Below are 19,831 nucleotides of genomic sequence, written 5' to 3'. Positions count from 1 at the left end.
TTCCTGCAGAGGAAACAGAAGAGAGGGTGTGTGGGACGCCGGGGAAGAAGGGGCTGCAGCTGCGGCGATGGCAGCTGCAGCTGGAAGAGAAGAAGAAGAGGAAGATGAGCAGGGGAGGAAGAAGAGGTTGCGGCCGTGGCTGCGGCCGCGACTGCAGCAGTTGCAGCGGGGAGAGAAGAAGAAGAAAGGAAGGAGAAGGAAGAGGAGAAGGGAAAGAGGTAGCTGCGGTTGCGGCAGTGGCAGCTGCAGCTGTGGCAGGGAAAGAGAAAAAGGAAAGGAAGAAGAAGAGAAAGGGAAGGAGAGGAAGAAGAGAGGAAGAGGAGAAGGGGCTGCGGCTGCGGCGATGGCAGCTGCAGTTGGAAGAGAAGAAGGAGAGGAAGATGAGCAGGGGAGGAAGAAGAGGCTGCGGCCGTGGCTGAGGCTGCGACTGCAGCAGTGCAGTTGGGAAAGAAAAGAAAGAAAAGGGGGAAAAAAGGGGCTGCGGAAGGGATTGCGGCCACAGCGTCAGCGACTGCGTATGCAGCAGTTGTGTCTGCGAAAGAAGAGGAGGAAGGAAGTAGTGCAGTGGAAGGGGCAGCGATTGTGGCAGCGACAGCCGTGGCGGCTGTGGCAGCTGCATTTGGGAAAGAAAACGAAGGAAAGAGAGTAAGAGAGAGTAGGTGACTATGCCTCTATGTTCTGCATGAGCTACAGTTGTGAAGGAAAAGTAGAAGGATTTGGGCTGACACCTTCTTTGGATCTTCGGATCAAAATCTTTGAAAGGCAAGTGTTCTGATCCTTTCTATTGCAAGCTTTCTAATCTTTCCTATTGCAAGTGTCCTGATCTTTCCTTACCGCAATTTTACCTTTACATTTGCTTTGAATATGAGGAACTTTGAATTGTTCTAGCCTTGCATTTGATATATCTCCTGTTTAGACGTAACGATTCGAATCCGTGCAACTTCTGAGATTCTGAACTTTCTTCCTTGTTATGATTATAACTTCATGTATTGACCTCTGATTTGGACAAAACTTATTTAATCAGAATATAGACTCATAAACCTTTGTTTTGATAGCTTATTTTAAGAATTCGGAGTAAGTTTGTCTGCCCAAACTTCTATTTCAAATGAGCCTACTGATTTTGCAAAACAAGGATCGTAATTTCTGACCTTTTGATACTGAACTGCTTATAAGTCCCTATTTCAAACGTTGATTTATTCAAAGCTTATTTCATTGGAAACTAGACTCGTGGATCTTTCTTTTGATATATGGATTGAAAGATTTGGAATCCAAACACTTGCCTAGTTATCTGTTGAATATGACATTATGAACTCTGCCAAACAGAGATTTTGTTCTACGACCCTTGTTTACCAAAATTATTTGTAACTCTCTCTATTGGATAGTTCAATTCATATGAAGCCTATCTTAGCTGAAAGTATAATCCAATGATATATTTCTGAGTATATTGGAGCACGATTGATAGTTTGAATCATTTGTTCAATGTGCCTTTGTATCCTGCCAGAAATCGAGCTTTGGTCGATTTCTCATATTCTGGTTTCATTCCTTTGAAAATTGATATCCTTTAGCTTTCTTATTCAATTGAGCTTTATACTACTTCTTTGAATTCTTGTATGCTCTTGTCCTTAAAGTTATTTGCATTCTTGAAAACTATTGTGTAACATTTATGCTATATCGTATTGACTCATTTAGGCACATGTGTATCTCATTGTTCCGCATTTGCTTTCGATGTGTGCCTATTCCATTTCCTTTCACAATCTGAATATCATTGTGAAAGATTATTGCTTACTTCGTATTGACTCGTAAAGGCACATGTACGTTTTGTTGTTCCCCGTGTGCTTTCGATATATGCTACTTATTGTTAAAACTGCCCTCTTGTACTCTGGTGTGTGGGATTGTCTAGACCTTTGCCAGAAATGGTAAAGGGTATGTGCTTATTGCCCATTCTGTGGGATATTCTGGACCTTTGCAAGAAATGGTAAAGGGTATGTGCTTAGAGCCTGTGATGCTCTGCCGGCCCCCTCTAACTTCATCTAGACGTGGGTGGATGAAGCTCCCAGACGTGGGAGACTTTTGTCAGGTGGTTATTCAGAAATGGATGAATCACATTCTGACTGAGATCCCACTACACCTTCTATATGTTTGATATGATATCCAGAGCTTTGGTTATGTGTTTCTGTACATGCTTTGGATAAGAATGATATGATTGCAACGTCAAGGACGACGTTTGAGCTTCTGTACGGTATTTGTTTTTTATATGCTCTGAAATGGTTCATTCACTGTTGATATGCTTCGAAATGTTCCATATGCCGTTGATATGCTCCGGAACATTTCATACACCATTGATAAACTCCGAAATGTTTCATTCGTTACTGATATGCTCCAATTATTCTGTGCTCCATTTGCTATGAATTGATATGTTCTTAAATGTCCTATCTGCCATTGATATGCTCCAATTACTCTATGCTCCATTTGCTATGAACTGATATGTTCTGAAATGTCCTATCTGCCATTGATATGCTCCAATTACTCTGTGCTCCATTTGTTATGAATCAAATATGTTTGAATGACATGATACATATGATTTTGTATCTAATGAGATGGTATCCTTGAGAATTCTTGTATTCTGCCTTGCATTACGATACCTTACTTGTTTGAAATCATTTTTTTTGTTCTGAATATGCTTTGTCACTTTTTGGGCCGTTTTTGGCTCACTCCGTTGTTATATAAATCTTTCATGTCAGCTTGTTACTCTTCGAGATGTTTGATTTGGGCTGAGGCAGTGGATAGCTATTCAGAATTATGGGCAAGTCTGATGGGTTATTATGATATTGTTGTATAAGTATGTTTTGTATGTAATGAAATGTTCTGATGATCGAAATGGATATACTTGTACTGTGTAAAAGTGTTAGAAGATCTATCTTATTTGGAATTTCGGAATGTTAAGTCTAATTTATGATGATATGAACTTGTGGTGAATAGTTGGAGTTCTGATTGTATAATTTATTTAGCTTGTGGATTTATAAATGTTGTTCATGTTTGTCAAGTTGGCTTGGGTTGCCATAAATGTGAATTATCGAGTGATGTGATATATGATTTTAAAATGCATAGGTTTTATGGATGTGAATTTGATTGAATGTTTTTCAGTGTCCTCAAACGTTAGTTTGGATCCTGGATTGGTCTGTGATGAAAATTTTAAAAATCATGGATATTTTGAGGGGCGTGTCAGAGGTGGTATCAAAGCATGGTTTGAGGATTACTGAAATATTTGATATGTTGATGTGCAAAATATATTGAGGTGTAAAGAACTTTAGTGATTGGTGGAAATTTTTCTTTGGCGCATTTTAGGAATCTAGGATGATAAGGACATTTGGTCCTCCAATTTCATTTGTTTCTGATTAATTAAGTGGGATGAAAGGGTTGATCGAAGATATTGAATCAGAGTGGTGCAGTAGAAGCATGGTGCACTCAATTTCATTGGTTGTAGAAAAACGGATGATGCAAACAGAGAAGATATTTGATGTACAAAATTGTTCTGATGATTGAAAGATTTTTTTTTGCTACCTTATATTGGAAGTAGAGGTTGATCATTAATGGCAACAATGAAAAGAATTTTTGGAGAATTGATGGCAAGAATGATAATGACAAGTTTACCAATAAAAATATGATTAGAAATGAATTAGAAAGTGTTAACAAGAGGGTCGAGACATTTGGATTTGAAAAGGGAAGTCACCACAAAAGACTCAATCATGTGTGAATTGCAAGTTAAATTATGAAACAAGTTTGTGTTTGTGGGTGACTGGAGTCTATTTGCTTGTAGAAAGTTGGATCATAAAACAAAAGACTGCCATTTGAACAAGAAGAAAGAGTCACTGCCTCATAAATCATCAGCCCATGTCAGAGTGTATGCTATCACTGAATATGATTCTAAAACTTCTGAATTAGTGGTTGAAGGTATTATGCATGTTTATGAAAGAATACAAATATTTGTTTGAACATAGGTTCTATCTACGATTTGATTCGTAACATGTTGCCTATCACTTGGGTATTCAACCTAGACCATTGTATTATGTGATATATGTAAAATACGATCATTGGAGATTCTTTGATAACGAACATGAATCTGGTCCTTTTGTCTGATTTTTATTGGAGAACTTGAACTTTTTGTCGATTTAGTTCTCCTAGAGATTTAGAGTTTTGATATTATACTTGGTATGGATTGACTATCTTCCTATCATACCAGTATGGATTGGTATATAACAAATGATCACTTTTTGTACATTCGATCAGCCGATCTTTTATTTTGAAAGTATTGGACATGATTTATCTCCTTGCCGAATGTATCCCAGAATAACTTGTTTGGATTACCTCCAAACGTGACTTTGCTTTTGATTTGGTCTTTGGGACAATCCCGATATCTAAGCCTCTCTGTAGAATGATATCATTTGAATAAGTGGAATTAGAAAAATAACTACATGGATTATTAAATAAGGATTTTATTTGGCTTAATATTTTATCATGGGGTGCTCTGGGATTTGTTAAAAAGATGGATGAACATTGAGACTTTGTATTGATTATGGACCGTTGAATCAGGTGACCCAAAAAAAAAAAAAAAAAAAACGAGTATTTTTTGAAGTAAAGACGTGCTTGATTAACTATAGGGTGCGTAAATATTTTTAGAAATTGATTGAAGGTCGGGTTACCATCTATTGAGGATCAAGGAGGAGGATATTTCGGTCAGTCTTGGATAATTGAGTCATTATATTGTATTGATGAAATTATTTGAGAGCAGAAGGAGGAAATAAAGAAATCATAATCCTCATCTTTTCATCGATTGAGCTATGATCAATTTAGATTACTAAATTTTCTTTTAAAGGGGGAGACCGTAATATCCCTTACTTTTGAAAATTTATTAATAAGGATTTATATGTAAATTTGAGGACCTATATGTAAATATAAAAATTTCAAGGACTAAACTGCTCAGTTGCAAAATGAAAAGAAAATAAAGAAAACCGAAAATTTCGGTTTTATCCCACCGCCTCCCACGCGCAATCTCTCTGTTCCTTCGAGAAACAGAAAGGAGCGGTGGGGCGTGAGGAGAGAAGAAAGAAGAAGAAGAGGGAAAAGAAGAGAGGAGGAAGAGGGAGAAGAGAAGAAAAGAAGAAGAAGAAGAAGAAGAAGAAGAAGAAGAAGAAGAAGAAGAAGAAGAAAGGGAAGATGGAGAGGAGAGGGAGAGGCAGCAGCAGCAGCTAGGGCTGCTGCACCTCTGTTTCCCGAAGGTGGAAATAAAGGAGTGTATGTGTGGGGCATTGGGGAGAAGAAGAAGAAGAAGAAGAAGAAGAAGAAGAGAGGAGGATAGCTCCGGCAAGGCTGCAGCGAGGAGGTGTGTGGCGTTGGGGAGGAAAAGGGAAGAGGAGAAGAAGAGATGGAGAAGAAGAGGGAAAAGAGAGGGACGAGGGAGAGGAGCGAGAGATGGCAGCAGCTAGGGCTGCAGCACCTCTGTTTCTTGCAGGTGGAAACAGAGGAGAGGTGTGGGGCGTTAGAAGAGGAGAAGAAGAAGAAGAGGAAGAGAAGAAGAAGAGGAAGCAGGAGAAGAGGTTGTGATACCTCTGTTTCCTGCAGAGGAAACAGAGGAAAGGGTGTGTGTAACGCTGGGAAGGAGGGGCTGCAGCTGCGGTGATGGCAGCTGCAGCTGGAAGAGCAGGTGAAGAGGAAGATGAGCAGGGGAGGAAGAAGAGGTTGCGGCCGTGGCTGCGGTCGCGACTGCAGCAGTTGCAGCGGGGAGAGAAGAAGAAGAAGAAGAAGAAGAAGAAGAAGAGAGGAGGATAGCGGCAGCAAGGCTGCAGCGAGGAGGTGTGTGGCGTTGGGGAGGAGAAGAAGAGAAGGAAAAGAAGAGGGAAAAGAGAGGGACGAGGGAGAGGAGCGAGAGGTGGCAGCAGCTAGGGCGGCAGCACCTCTGTTTCCTGCAGGTGGAAACAGAGGAGAGGTGTGGGGCGTCCAAAGAGGAGAAGAAGAAGAAGAGGAAGAGAAGAAGAAGAGGAAGCAGGAGAAGAGGTTGTGATACCTCTGTTTCCTATAGAGGAAACAGAGGAGAGGGTGTGTGTGACGCTGGGGAATAAGGGGCTGCAGCTGCGGCGATGGCAGCTGCAGCTGGAAGAGAAGAAGAAGAGGAAGATGAGCAGGGGAGGAAGAAGAGGTTGCGGCCGTGGCTGCGGCCGCGACTGCAGCAGTTGCAGCGGGGAGAGAAGAAGAAGAAGAAGAAGAAGAGAGGAGGATAGCTGCGGCAAGGCTGCAGCGAGGAGGTGTGTGGCGTTGGGGAGGAAAAGGGAAGAGGAGAAGAAGAGAAGGAGAAGAAGAGGGAAAAGAGAGGGACGAGGGAGAGGAGCGAGAGGTGGCAGCAGCTAGGGCTGCAGCACCTCTGTTTCCTGCAGGTGGAAACAGAGGAGAGGTGTGGGGCGTTCGAAGAGGAGAAGAAGAAGAAGAGGAAGAGAAGAAGAAGATGAAGCAGGAGAAGAGGTTGTGATACCTCTGTTTCCTGCAGAGGAAACAGAGGAGAGGGTGTGTGTGACGCCGGGGACGAAGGGGCTGCAGCTGCGGCGATGGCAGCTGCAGCTGGAAGAGAAGAAGAAGAGGAAGATGAGCAGGGGAGGAAGAAGAGGTTGCGGCCGTGGCTGTGGCCGCGACTGCAGCAGTTGCAGCGGGGAGAGAAGAAGAAGAAAGGAAGGAGAAGGAAGAGGCGAAGGGAAAGAAGTAGCTGCGGTTGCGGCAGTGGCAGCTGCAGCTGTGGCAGGGAACGAGAAAAAGGAAAGGGAGAAGAAGAGAAAGGGAAGGAGAGGAAGAAGAGAGGAAGAGGAGAAGGGGCTGCGGCTGCGGCGATGGCAGCTGCAGTTGGAAGAGAAGAAGGAGAGGAAGATGAGCAGGGGAGGAAGAAGAGGCTGCGGCCGTAGCTGAGGCTGCGACTGCAGCAGTGCAGCTGGGTAAGAAAAGAAAGGAAAGGGGGAAAAAGGGGCTGCGGAAGGGATTGCGGCCACAACGGTAGCGACTGCGTATGCAGCAACTGTGTCTGCGAAAGAAGAGGAGGAAGGAAGTAGTGCAGTGGAAGGGGCAGCGATTGTGGCAGCGACAATCGTGGCGGCTGTGGCATCTCCGTTTGGGAAAGAAAACGAAGGAATGAGAGTAATAGAGAATAGGTGACTATGCCTCTATGTTCTGCATGAGCTACAGTTGTGAAGGAAAAGTAGAAGGATTTGGGCTGACACCTTCTTTGGATCTTCGGATCAAAATCTTTGAAAGGCAAGTGTTCTGATCCTCTCTATTGCAAGCTTTCTAATCTTTCCTATTGTAAGTGTCCTGATCTTTCCTTACCGCAATTTTACCGTTACATTTGCTTTGAATATGAGGAACTTTGAATTGTTCTAGCCTTGCATTTGATATATCTCCTATTTAGACGTAACGATTCGAATCTGTGAAACTTCTGAGATTCTGACCTTTCTTCCTTGTTATGATTATAACTTTATGTATTGACCTCTGATTTGGACAAAACTTATTTAATCATAATATAGACTCATAAACCTTTGTTTTGATAGTTTATTTTAAGAAATGGGAGTAAGTTTGTCTGCCCAAACTTCTATTTCAAATGAGCATACTGATTTTGCAAAACAGGGATCGTAATTTTTGACTTTTTGATACTGAACTGCTTATAAGTCCCTTTTTCAAACGTGGATTTATTCAAAGCTTATTTCATTGGAAACTAGACTCGTGGATCTTTCTTTTGATATATGGATTGAAAGATTTGGAATCCAAACACCTGCCCAATTATCCATTGAATATGACATTATGAACTCTGCCAAACAGAGATTTTGTTCTACGACCCTTGTTTACCAAAATTATTTGTAACTCTCCTATTGGACAGTTCAATTCATATGAAGTCTGTCTTATCTGAAAGTATAATCCAATAATATATTTCTGAGTATATTGGAGCACGATTGATAGTTTGAATCATTTGTTCAATGTGCCTTTGTATTCTGCCAGAAATCGAGCTTTGGTCGATTTCTCATATTTCGGTTTCATTCATTTGAAAATTCATATCCTTTAGTTTTTCTTATTCAATTGAGCTTTATACTACTTCTTTGAATTCTTGGATGCTCTTGTCCTTAAAGTTATTTGCATTCTTGAAAACTATTGTGTAACGTTTATGCTATATCGTATTGACTCATTTAGGCACATGTGTATCCCATTGTTCCGCATTTGCTTTCGATGTGTGCCTATTCCGTTTCCTTTCAAAATCCGAATATCATTGTGAATGATTATTGCTTACTTCGTATTGACTCGTAAAGGCACATGTACGTTTTGTTGTTCCGCGTGTGCTTCCGTTATATGCTACTTATTGTTAAAACTGCCCTCTTGTACTCTGGTGTGTGGGATTGTCTGGACCTTTGCCAGAAATGGTAAAGGGTATGTGCTTATTGCCCACTCTGTGGGATATTCTGAACCTTTGCCAGAAATGATAAAAGGTATGTGCTTAGAGCCTGCGATGCTCTGTCGGCCCCCTCTGACTTCACCTAGATGTGGGTGGATGGAGCTCCCAGACGTGAGAGACTTTTGTCAGGTGGTTATTCAGAAATGGATGAATCACATTCTGACTGAGATCCCACTACACCTTCTATATGTTTGATATGATATCCAGAGCTTTGGTTATGTGTTTCTATACATGCTTTGGATAAGAATGATATGATTGCAACGTCAAGGACGACATTTGAGCTTCTGTATGGTATTTGTTTTTGATATACTCTGAAATGGTTCATTCACTATTGATATGCTTCGAAATGTTCCAAATGCCGTTGATTTGCTCCGGAACATTTCATACGCCATTGATAAACTCCGAAATATTTCATTCGTTACTGATATGCTCCAATTATTCTGTGCTTCATTTGCTATGAACTGATATGTTCTGAAATGTCCTATCTGCCATTGATATGCTCCAATTACTCTCCAATTACTCTGTGCTCCATTTGCTATGAACTGATATGTTCTGAAATGTCCTATATTCTACTAATATGCTCCAATTACTCTGTGCTCCATTTGTTATGAATTAAATATGTTTGAATGACATGATACATATGTTTTTGTATCTAATGAGATGGTATTCTTGAGAATTCTTGTATTTTGCCTTGCATTATGATACCTTACTTGTTTGAAATCGTTTTTTTTGTTCTGAATATGCTGTCACTTGCTGGGCCGTTTTTGGCTCACTCCGTTGTTATATAAATCTTTCAGGTCAGCTTGTCACTCTTCGAGATTTTTGATTTGGGCTGAGGCAGTGGATAGCTATTCAGAATTATAGGCAAGTCTGATTGGTTATTATGATATTGTTGTATAAGTATGTTTTGTATGTAATGAAATGTTCTGATGATCGAAATGGATATACTGTGTAAAAGTGTTAGAAGATCTCTCTTATTTAGAATTTCGGAATGTTAAGTCTAATTTATGACGATATGAACTTGTGGTGAATAGTTGGAGTTCTGATTGTATAATTTAGTTAGCTTTTGAATTTATAAATGTTGTTCATGTTTGTCAAGTTGGTTGGGTTGCCATAAATGTGAATTATCGAGTGATGTGATATATGATTTTAAAATGCACAGGTTTTATGGATGTGAATTTGATTGAATGTTTTTCGGTGTCCTCAAACGTTAGTTTGGATCCTGGATTGGTCTGTGATGAAAATTTTAAAAATCATGGATATTTTGAGAGGCATGTCCGAGATGGTATCAGAGCATGGTTTGAGGATTACTGAAATATTTGATATGTTGATGTGCAAAATATATTGAGGTCTAATGAATTTTAGTGATTGGTGAAAATTTTTCTTTGACGCATTTTAGGAATCTAGGATGATAAAGACATTTGGTCCTCCTATTTCATTTGTTTCTGATTAGTTAAGTGGGATGAAAGGATTGATCGAAGATATTGAATCAGAGTGGCGCAGTAGAAGCATAGTGCATTCAATTTCATTGGTGGTAGAAAAACGGATGATGCAAACGGAGAAGATATTTGATGTACAAAATTATTCTGATGATTGAAAGATTTTTTTTTGCCACCTTATATTGGAAGTAGAGGTTGATCATTAATGGCAACAATGAAAAGAATTTTTGGAGAATCGATGGCAAGAATGATAAGGACAAGTTTACCAATAAAAATATGATTAGAAATGAATTAGAAAGTGTTAACAAGAGGGTCGAGACATTTGGATTTGTAAAGGGAAGTCATCATAAAAGACTCAATCATTGTGTGAATTGCAAGTTAAATTATGAAACAAGTTTGTGTTGGTGGGTGACTGGAGTCTATTTGCTTGTAGAAAGTTGGATCATAAAACAAAATACTGCCATTTGAACAAGAAGAAAGAGTCACTGCCTCATAAATCATCAGCCCATGTCAGAGTGTATGCTGTCACTGAATATGATTCTAAAACTTCTGAATTAGTGGTCGAAGGTATTATGCATGTTTATGAAAGAATGCAAATATTTGTTTGAACAAGGGTTCTATCTACGAATTGATTCGTAACATGTTGCCTATCACTTGGGTATTCAACCTAGACCACTGTATTATGTGATATATGTAAAACACGATCATTGGAGATTCTTTGATAACGAACTTGAATCTGGTCCTCTTGTTTGATTTTTATTGGAGAACTTGAACTTTTTGTCGATTTAGTTCTCCTAGAGATTTAGAGTTTTGATATTATACTTGGTATGGATTGACTATCTTCCTATCATACCTGTATGGATTGGTATATAACAAATGATCACTTTTTGTACATTTGATCAGCCGATCTTTTATTTTGAAAGTATTGGACATGATTTATCTCCTTGCCGAATGTATCCCAGAATAACTTGCTTGGATTACCTCCAAACGTGACTTTGCTTTTGATTTGGTCTTTGGGACAATCCCGATATCTAAGCCTCTCTGCAGAATGATATCATTTGAATAAGTGGAATTAGAAAAACAACTACAAGGATTATTAAATAAGGATTTTATTTGGCTTAATATTTTATCATGGGGTGCTCCGGGGTTTGTTAAAAAGATGGATGGAACATTAAGACTTTGTATTGATTATGGACCGTTAAATCAGGTGACCCAAAAAAAAAAAAAAACGAGTATTTTCTGAAGTAACGACTTGCTTGATTAACTATAGGGTGCGCAAGTATTTTTAGAAATTGATTGAAGGTCGGGTTACCGTCTATTGAGGATCAAGGAGGAGGATATTTCGGTCAGTCTTGGATAATTGTGTCATTATATTGTATTGATGAAATTATTTGAGAGTAGGAGGAGGAAATAAAGAAATCATAATCCTCATCTTTTCATCGATTGAGCTATGATCAATTTAGAGGACTAAATTTTCTTTTAAGAGGGGGAGAGTGTAATATCCCTCACTTTTGAAAATTTATTAATAAGGATTTATATGTAAATTTGAGGACCTATATGTAAATATACAAATTTCAAGGACTAAACTACTAAGTTGCAAAATGAAAAGAAAATAAAGAAAACCAAAAATTTCGGTTTTATCCTACCGCCCCCCACGCACTCTCTGTTTCTTGGAGAAACAGGGAGGAGCGGTGGGGCGTGAGGAGAGAAGAAAGAAGAAGAAGAGGGAAAAGAAGAGAGGAGGAAGAGGGAGAAGAGAAGAAAAGAAGAAGAAGAAGAAGAAGAAGAAGAAGAAGAAGAAGAGAGGGAAGATGGAGAGGAGTGGGAGAGGCAGCAGCAGCAGCTAGGGCTGCTGCACCTCTATTTCCTGCAGGTGGAAACAGAGGAGTGTATGTATGGGGCATTGGGGAGAAGACGAAGAAGAAGAAGAAGAAGAAGAAGAGAGGCGGATAGCTGCGGCAAGGCTGCAGCGAGGAGGTGTGTGGCGTTGGGGAGGAAAAGGGAAGAGGAGAAGAAGAGAAGGAGAAGAAGAGGGAAAAGAGAGGGACGAGGGAAGGAGCGAGAGGTGGCAGCAGCTAGGGATGCAGCACTTCTGTTTCTTGCAGGTGGAAACAGAGGAGAGGTGTGGGGCATTCGAAGAGGAGAAGAAGAAGAAGAGGAAGAGAAGAAGAAGAGGATGCAAGAGAAGAGGTTGTGATACCTCTGTTTCCTGCAGAGGAAACAGAGGAGAGGGTGTGTGTGACGCTGGGGAAGAAGGGGTTGCAGCTGCGGCAATGGCAGCTGCAGCTGGAAGAGAAGAAGAAGAGGAAGATGAGTAGGGGAGGAAGAAGAGGTTGCGGCCGTGGCTGCGGCCGCGATTGCAGCAGTTGCAGCGGGGAGAGAAGAAGAAGAAGAAGAAGAAGAAGAAGAAGAAGAAGAAGAAGAGAGGAGGATAGCTACGGCAAGGCTGCAGCGAGGAGGTGTGTGGCGTTGGGGAGGAAAAGGGAAGAGGAGAAGAAGAGAAGGAGAAGAAGAGGGAAAAGAGAGGGACGAGAGAGAGGAGCGAGAGGTGGCAGCAGTTAGGGCTGCAGCACGTCTATTTCCTGCAGGTGGAAACAGAGGAGAGGTGTGGGGCGTTCGAAGAGGAGAAGAAGAAGAAGAGGAAGAGAAGAAGAAGAGGAAGCAGGAGAAGAGGTTGTGATACCTCTGTTTCCTGCAGAGGAAACAGAAGAGAGGGTGTGTGGGACGCCGGGGAAGAAGGGGCTGCAGCTGCGGCGATGGCAGCTGCAGCTGGAAGAGAAGAAGAAGAGGAAGATGAGCAGGGGAGGAAGAAGAGGTTGCGGCCGTGGCTGCGGCCGCGACTGCAGCAGTTGCAGCGGGGAGAGAAGAAGAAGAAAGGAAGGAGAAGGAAGAGGAGAAGGGAAAGAAGTAGCTGCGGTTGCGGCAGTGGCACCTCCAGCTGTGGCAGGGAAAGAGAAAAAGGAAAGGAAGAAGAAGAGAAAGGGAAGGAGAGGAAGAAGAGAGGAAGAGGAGAAGGGGCTGCGGCTGTGGCGATGGCAGCTGCAGTTGGAAGAGAAGAAGGAGAGGAAGATGAGCAGGGGAGGAAGAAGAGGCTACGGCCGTGGCTGAGGCTGCGACTGCAACAGTGCAGCTGGGAAAGAAAAGAAAGGAAAGGGGGAAAAAGGGGTTGCGGAAGGGATTGCGGCCACAGCGTCAGCGACTGCGTATGCAGCAGCTGTGTCTGCGAAAGAAGAGGAGGAAGGAAGTAGTGCAGTGGAATGGGCAGTGATTGTGGCAGCGACAGCCGTGGCGTCTGTGGCAGCTGCATTTGGGAAAGAAAACGAAGGAAAGAGAGTAAGAGAGAGTAGGTGACTATGCCTCTATGTTCTGCATGAGCTACAGTTGTGAAGGAAAAGTAGAAGGATTTGGGTTGACACCTTCTTTGGATCTTTGGATCAAAATCTTTGAAAGGCAAGTGTTCTGATCCTTTCAATTGCAAGCTTTCTAATCTTTCCTATTGCAAGTGTCCTGATCTTTCCTTACCGCAATTTTACCGTTACATTTGCTTTGAATATGAGGAACTTTGAATTGTTCTAGCCTTGCATTTGATATATCTCCTGTTTAGACGTAACGATTCGAATCTGTGCAACTTTGGAGATTCTGACCTTTCTTCCTTGTTATGATTATAACTTCATGTATTGACCTCTGATTTGGATAAAACTTATTTAATCAGAATATAGACTCATAAACCTTTGTTTGGATAGCTTCTTTTAAGAATTCGGAGTAAGTTTGTCTGCCCAAACTTTTTTTTCAAATGAGCCTACTGATTTTGCAAAACAGGGATCGTAATTTCTGACCTTTTGATACTGAACTGCTTATAAGTCCCTGTTGCAAACGTTGATTTATTCAAAACTTATTTCAATGGAAACTAGACTCGTGGATCTTTCTTTTGATATATGGATTGAAAGATTTGGAATCCAAACACCTGCCCAGTTATCTGTTGAATATGACATTATGAACTTTGCCAAACAGAGATTTTGTTCTACGACCCTTGTTTTCCAAAATTATTTGTAACTCTCTCTATTGGACAGTTCAATTCATATGAAGCCTGTCTTATCTGAAAGTATAATCCAATGATATATTTCTGAGTATATTGGCGCACGATTGATAGTGTGAATCATTTGTTCAATGTGCCTTTGTATCCTGCTAGAAATCGAGCTTTGGTCGATTTCTCATATTCTGGTTTCATTCCTTTGAAAATTGATATCCTTTAGCTTTCTTATTCATTTGAGCTTTATACTACTTCTTTGAATTCTTGTATACTCTTGTCCTTAACGTTATTTGCATTCTTGAAAACTATTATGTAACGTTTATGCTATATCGTATTGACTCATTTAGGCACATGTGTATACCATTGTTCCGCATTTGCTTTCGATGTGTGTCTATTCCATTTCCTTTCAAAATCCGAATATCATTGTGAAAGATTATTGCTTATTTCGTATTGACTCGTAAAGGCACATGTACGTTTTGTTGTTTCGCGTGTGCTTCCGATATATGCTACTTATTGTTAAAACTGCCCTCTTGTACTTTGGTGTGTGGGATTGTCTGGACCTTTGCTAGAAATGGTAAAGGGTATATGCTTATTGCCCGCTCTGTGGAATATTCTGGACCTTTCCCAAAAATGGTAAAGGGTATGTGCTTAGAGCCTGCGATGCTCTGCCGGCCCCCTTTAACTTCACCTAGACGTGGGTGGATGGAGCTCCCAGACGTGGGAGACTTTTGTCAGGTGGTCATTCAGAAATGGATGAATCACATTCTGACTGAGATCTCACTACACCTTCTATATATTTGATATGATATCCAGAGCTTTGGTTATGTGTTTCTATACATGCTTTGGATAAGAATGATATCATTGCAATGTCAAGGACGACGTTTGAGCTTCTGTATGGTATTTGTTTTTTATATGCTCTGAAATGGTTCATTCACTGTTGATATGCTTCGAAATGTTCCATATGCCGTTGATATGCTCCGGAACATTTCATACGCCATTGATAAACTCCGAAATGTTTCATTCGTTACTGAAATGCTCCAATTATTCTGTGCTCCATTTGCTATGAACTGATATGTTCTGAAATGTCCTATCTGCCATTGATATGCTCCAATTACTCTGTGCTCCATTTGCTATGAACTGATATGTTCTGAAATATCCTATCTGCCATTGATATGCTCCAATTACTCTCTGCTCCATTTGTTATGAATCAAATATGTTTGAATGTCATGATACATATGATTTTGTATCTAATGAGATGGTATCCTTGAGAATTCTTGTATTCTGCCTTGCATTATGATACCTTACTTGTTTGAAATCGTTTTTTTTGTTCTGAATATGCTTTGTCACTTGCTGAGCCTTTTTTGGCTCACTCCGTTGTTATATAAATCTTTCAGGTCAGCTTGTCACTCTTCGAGATGTTTGATTTGGGCTGAGGCAGTGGATAGCTATTCAGAATTATGGGCACGTCTGATTGGTTATTATGATATTGTTGTATAAGTATGTTTTGTGTGTAATGAAATGTTCTGATGATCGAAATGGATATACTGTGTAAAAGTGTTAGAAGATCTCTCTTATTTGGAATTTCGGAATGTTAAGTCTAATTTATGACGATATGAACTTGTGGTGAATAGTTGGAGTTCTGATTGTATAATTTATTTAGCTTGTGGATTTATAAATGTTGTTCATGTTTGTCAAGTTAGCTTGGGTTGCCATAAATGTGAATTATCGAGAGATGTGATATATGATTTTAAAATGTACAGGTTTTATGGATGTGAATTTGATTGAATATTTTTCAGTGTCCTCAAACGTTAGTTTGGATCCTGGATTGGTCTGTGATGAAAATTTTAAAAATCATGGATATTTTGAGGGGCGTGATAGCAAGCTCACGCCGAAACCATCCGGACTTTATCGAACGAACTCGAAATCGCTATTGCGGCCCCATTCCGGAAAGCTCTCTCCGAGCCCCACGAGACTGACTGCGTAGCGGTCACGACAAATTCCGAGGCCCAAAACCATCACCTCGGAGGTCGACGGGAGAGGTTTTGGCCGCTCGGGGCGCAAAAAGGAGTGCAACACGAGGACTTCCCAGGGGGTTACCTATCCTAGAACCATATCTGATCATTGTATGTTTTAGATGATGATTTCATTATTCTACTACTATATGTTAATGATATATTTATTGTTGGCCATAATGCTGGAAGAATTGAACAGCTTAAAAGAGAGTTAAGTAAGGCTTATGGCCGCTCGGGGCGCGAAAAGGAGTGCAACACGAGGACTTCCCAAGGGGTCACCCATCCTAGTACTACTCTCGCCCAAGCACACTTAACTTTGGAGTTATGATGGGATCGGGTGCTTTAGTGATGGTATGATCGCACTCTTTTTTTTGCGTCCTCCCTCCCCTTTGTGCACGTCGCGGACGGCGTATCGATGACCGAAGCCCATTGCGCGCCCCAAAACCTCTCGAAAGATCTCGGAATCGCCATCGTCGGATCTCTCCGATGCCCACGAGGCCGACCGCGTACCGGACACGGCAAGCATATGCCGAAACCATCCAAAATTTCTCGAACGAACTCGAAATCGTTATTGCGGCCCCATTCCGAAAAGCTCTCTCCGAGCCCCACGAGACTGACAGCGTAGCGGTCACGGCAAATTCCGAGGCCCAAAACCATCGCCTCGGAGGTCGACGGGAGAGGTTTTGGTCGCTCGGGGCGTAAAAAGGAGTGCAACACGAGGACTTCCCAGGGGGTCACCCATCCTAGAACCATATCTGATCATTATATGTTTATGAAGAAATTTTTAGATGATGATTTCATTATTCTCCTGCTATATGTTAATGATATATTTATTGTTGGCCATAATGCTGGAAGAATTGAACAGCTTAAAAGAGAATTAAGTAAGGCTTTTGGCCACTCGGGGCGCAAAAAGCAGTGCAAACACGAGGACTTCCCTGGGGGTCACCCATCCTAGTACAACTCTCGCCCAAGCACAATTAACTTCGGAGTTCTGATGGGATCCGAAGCTTTAGTGCTGGTTTGATCGCACTCGTTTTGTTTGCGTCCTCCCTCCCCTTTGTGCATGTCGCGGACGGCGTATCGACGACCGGAGCCCATTGCTCGCCCCGAATCCTCTCGAACGATCTCGGAATCACCATCGTCGGATCTCTCCGATTCCCACGAGGCCGACCAAGTACCAGACACGGCAAGCGCGCGCCGAAACCATCCGGACTTTCTCGAACGAACTCGAAATCGCTATTGCGGCCCCATTCCGGAAAGCTCTCTCCGAGCCCCACGAGATTGACAGCGTAGCGGTCACGGCAAATTCCAAGGCCCAAAACCATCGCCTCGGAGGTCGACGGGAGAGGTTTTGGCCACTCGGGGCGCAAAAAGGAGTGCAACACGAGGACTTCCCAGGGGGTCACCCATCCTAGAACCATATCTGATCATTGTATGTTTACGAAGAAATTTTTAGATGACGATTTCATTATTCTCCTGCTATATGTTAATGATATATTTATTATTGGTCATAATGCTAGAAGAATTGAACAGCTTAAAAGAAAGTTAAGTAAGGCTTTTGGCCGCTCGGGAAACAAAAAGCAGTGCAAACACGAGGACTTCCCTGGGGTCACCCATCCTAGTACTACTCTCGCCCAAGCACGATAAAATTCGGTGTTTTGATGGGATACGGTGCTTTAGTGCTGGTATGATCGCACTCATTTTGTTTGCATCCTCCCTCCCATATGTGCACGTCGCGGACGGCGTATCGACGATCGGAGCCCATTGCGCGCCCCGAATCCTATCGAACGATCTCGGAATCGCCATCGTCGGATCTCTTCGATGCCCACGAGGCCGACCGCGTACCGGACACGGCAAGAGCGCGCCGAAACCATCCGGACTTTCTCGAACGAACATGAAATCGCTATTGTGGCCCCATTCCGGAAAGCTCTCTCCGAGCCCCACGAGACTGACTACGTAGCGGGCACGGCAAATTCCGAGACCCAAAAACATCACCTCGGAGGTCGACGGGAGAGGTTTTGGCCGCTCGGGGCGCAAAAAGGAGTGCAACACGAGGACTTCCCAAGGGGTTACCTATCCTAGAACCATATCTGATCATTGTATGTTTTAGATGATGATTTCATTATTCTACTACTATATGTTAATGATATATTTATTGTTGGCCATAATGCTGGAAGAACTGAACAGCTTAAAAGAGAGTTAAGTAAGGCTTTTGGCCGCTCGGGGCGCAAAAAGGAGTGCAACACGAGGACTTCCCAAGGGGCACCCATCCTAGTACTACTCTCGCCCAAGCACACTTAACTTTGGAGTTATGATGGGATTGGGTGCTTTAGTGCTGGTATGATCGCACTCTTTTTTTTGCGTCCTCCCTCCCCTTTGTGCACGTCGCGGACGGCGTATCGACGACCGGAGCCCATTGCGTGCCCCAAAACCTCTCGACACTTCTCGGAATCGCCATCGTCGGATCTCTCCGATGCCCACAAGGCTGACCGCGTACCGGACACGGCAAGCGTACGCCGAAACAATCCGGACTTTCTCGAACGAACTCAAAATCGCTTTTACGGCCCCATTCCGAAAAGCTCTCTCCGAGCCCCATGAGACTGACTGCGTAGCGGTCACGGCAAATTCCGAGGCCCAAAACCATCGCCTTGGATGTCGACGGGAGAGGTTTTGGCCGCTCGGGGCGCAAAAAGGAGTGCAACACGAGGACTTCCCAAGTGGTCACCCATCCTAGAACCATATCTGATCATTGTATGTTTACGAAGAAATTTTTAGATGACGATTTAATTATTCTCCTGCTATATGTTAATGATATATTTATTGTTGGCCATAATGCTAGAAGAATTGAACAGCTTAAAAGAGAATTAAGTATGGCTTTTGGCCACTCGGGGTGCAAAAAGCAGTGAAAACACAAGGACTTCCCTGGGGGTCACCCATCCTAGTACTACTCTCGCCCAAGCACGATTAACTTCGGAGTTTTGATGGGATCCGGTCCTTTAGTGCTGGTTTGATCACACTCGTTTTGTTTGCGTCCTCCCTCCCCTTTGTGCACGTCGCGGACGGTGTATCGACGACCGGAGCCCATTGCGCGCCCCGAATCCTCTCGAACGATCTTGGAATCACCATCGTCAGATCTCTCCGAGTCCCACAAGGCCGACCGCGTACCGGACACGGCAAGCGCGCGCCGAAACCATCCGAACTTTCTCGGACGAACTCAAAATCGCTTTTACGGCCCCATTCCGAAAAGCTCTCTCCGAGCCCCACGAGACTGACTGCGTAGCGGTCACGGCAAATTCCGAGGCCCAAAACCATCGCCTCGGAGGTCGACGGGAGAGGTTTTGGCCGCTCGGGGCGCAAAAAGGAGTGCAACACGAGGACTTCCCAAGGGGTCACCCATCCTAGAACTATATCTGATCATTGTATGTTTACGAAGAAATTTTTAGATGACGATTTCATTATTTTCCTGCTATATGTTAATGATATATTTATTATTGGTCATAATGCTAGAAGAATTGAACAGCTTAAAAGCGAGTTAAGTAAGGCTTTCGGCCACTCGGGACGCAAAAAGCAGTGCAAACACGAGGACATCCCTTGGGGTCACCCATCCTAGTACTACTCTCGCCCAAGCACGATTAACTTCGGAGTTCTGATGGGATACGGTGCTTTAGTGCTGGTATGATCGCACTCATTTTGTTTGCGTCCTCCCTCCCCTATGTGCACGTCGCGGACGGCGTATCGACGACCGGAGCCCATTGCGCGCCCCGAATCCTATCGAACTATCTCGAAATCGCCATCGTCGGATCTCTTCGATGCCCACGAGGCCGACCGCGTACCGGACACGACAAGAGCGCGCCGAAACCATCCGGACTTTCTC

At 42.6% G+C, this 19,831-nt stretch overlaps 3 non-coding genes and 3 pseudogenes across 3 annotated transcripts; all 6 read right to left on the bottom strand.

The window, feature by feature from the left end:
- Positions 1-16,203: 16,203 nt before the first annotated feature.
- LOC135621200 (5S ribosomal RNA) lies at positions 16,204-16,322 on the bottom strand. The gene has a single exon (XR_010490425.1). It is a non-coding gene; the product is annotated as a 5S ribosomal RNA (ribosomal RNA).
- Positions 16,323-16,869: 547 nt separating this feature from the next.
- On the bottom strand, positions 16,870-16,989 carry LOC135621214 (5S ribosomal RNA). Its single transcript, XR_010490439.1, has one exon. It is a non-coding gene; the product is annotated as a 5S ribosomal RNA (ribosomal RNA).
- A 548-nt stretch (positions 16,990-17,537) lies between these two features.
- Positions 17,538-17,656, bottom strand: LOC135621326 (5S ribosomal RNA; annotated as a pseudogene).
- A 535-nt stretch (positions 17,657-18,191) lies between these two features.
- LOC135621269 (5S ribosomal RNA) lies at positions 18,192-18,309 on the bottom strand (annotated as a pseudogene).
- Positions 18,310-18,856: 547 nt separating this feature from the next.
- Positions 18,857-18,976, bottom strand: LOC135621281 (5S ribosomal RNA; annotated as a pseudogene).
- A 548-nt stretch (positions 18,977-19,524) lies between these two features.
- On the bottom strand, positions 19,525-19,644 carry LOC135621224 (5S ribosomal RNA). The gene has a single exon (XR_010490448.1). It is a non-coding gene; the product is annotated as a 5S ribosomal RNA (ribosomal RNA).
- Between the last annotated feature and the right edge of the window lie 187 nt (positions 19,645-19,831).

Source organism: Musa acuminata, chromosome BXJ2-8 (assembly GCF_036884655.1).
Source record: "Musa acuminata AAA Group cultivar baxijiao chromosome BXJ2-8, Cavendish_Baxijiao_AAA, whole genome shotgun sequence".
Classification (NCBI taxonomy): domain Eukaryota; kingdom Viridiplantae; phylum Streptophyta; class Magnoliopsida; order Zingiberales; family Musaceae; genus Musa; species Musa acuminata.
This window is presented reverse-complemented; position numbering and strand designations above follow the sequence as displayed.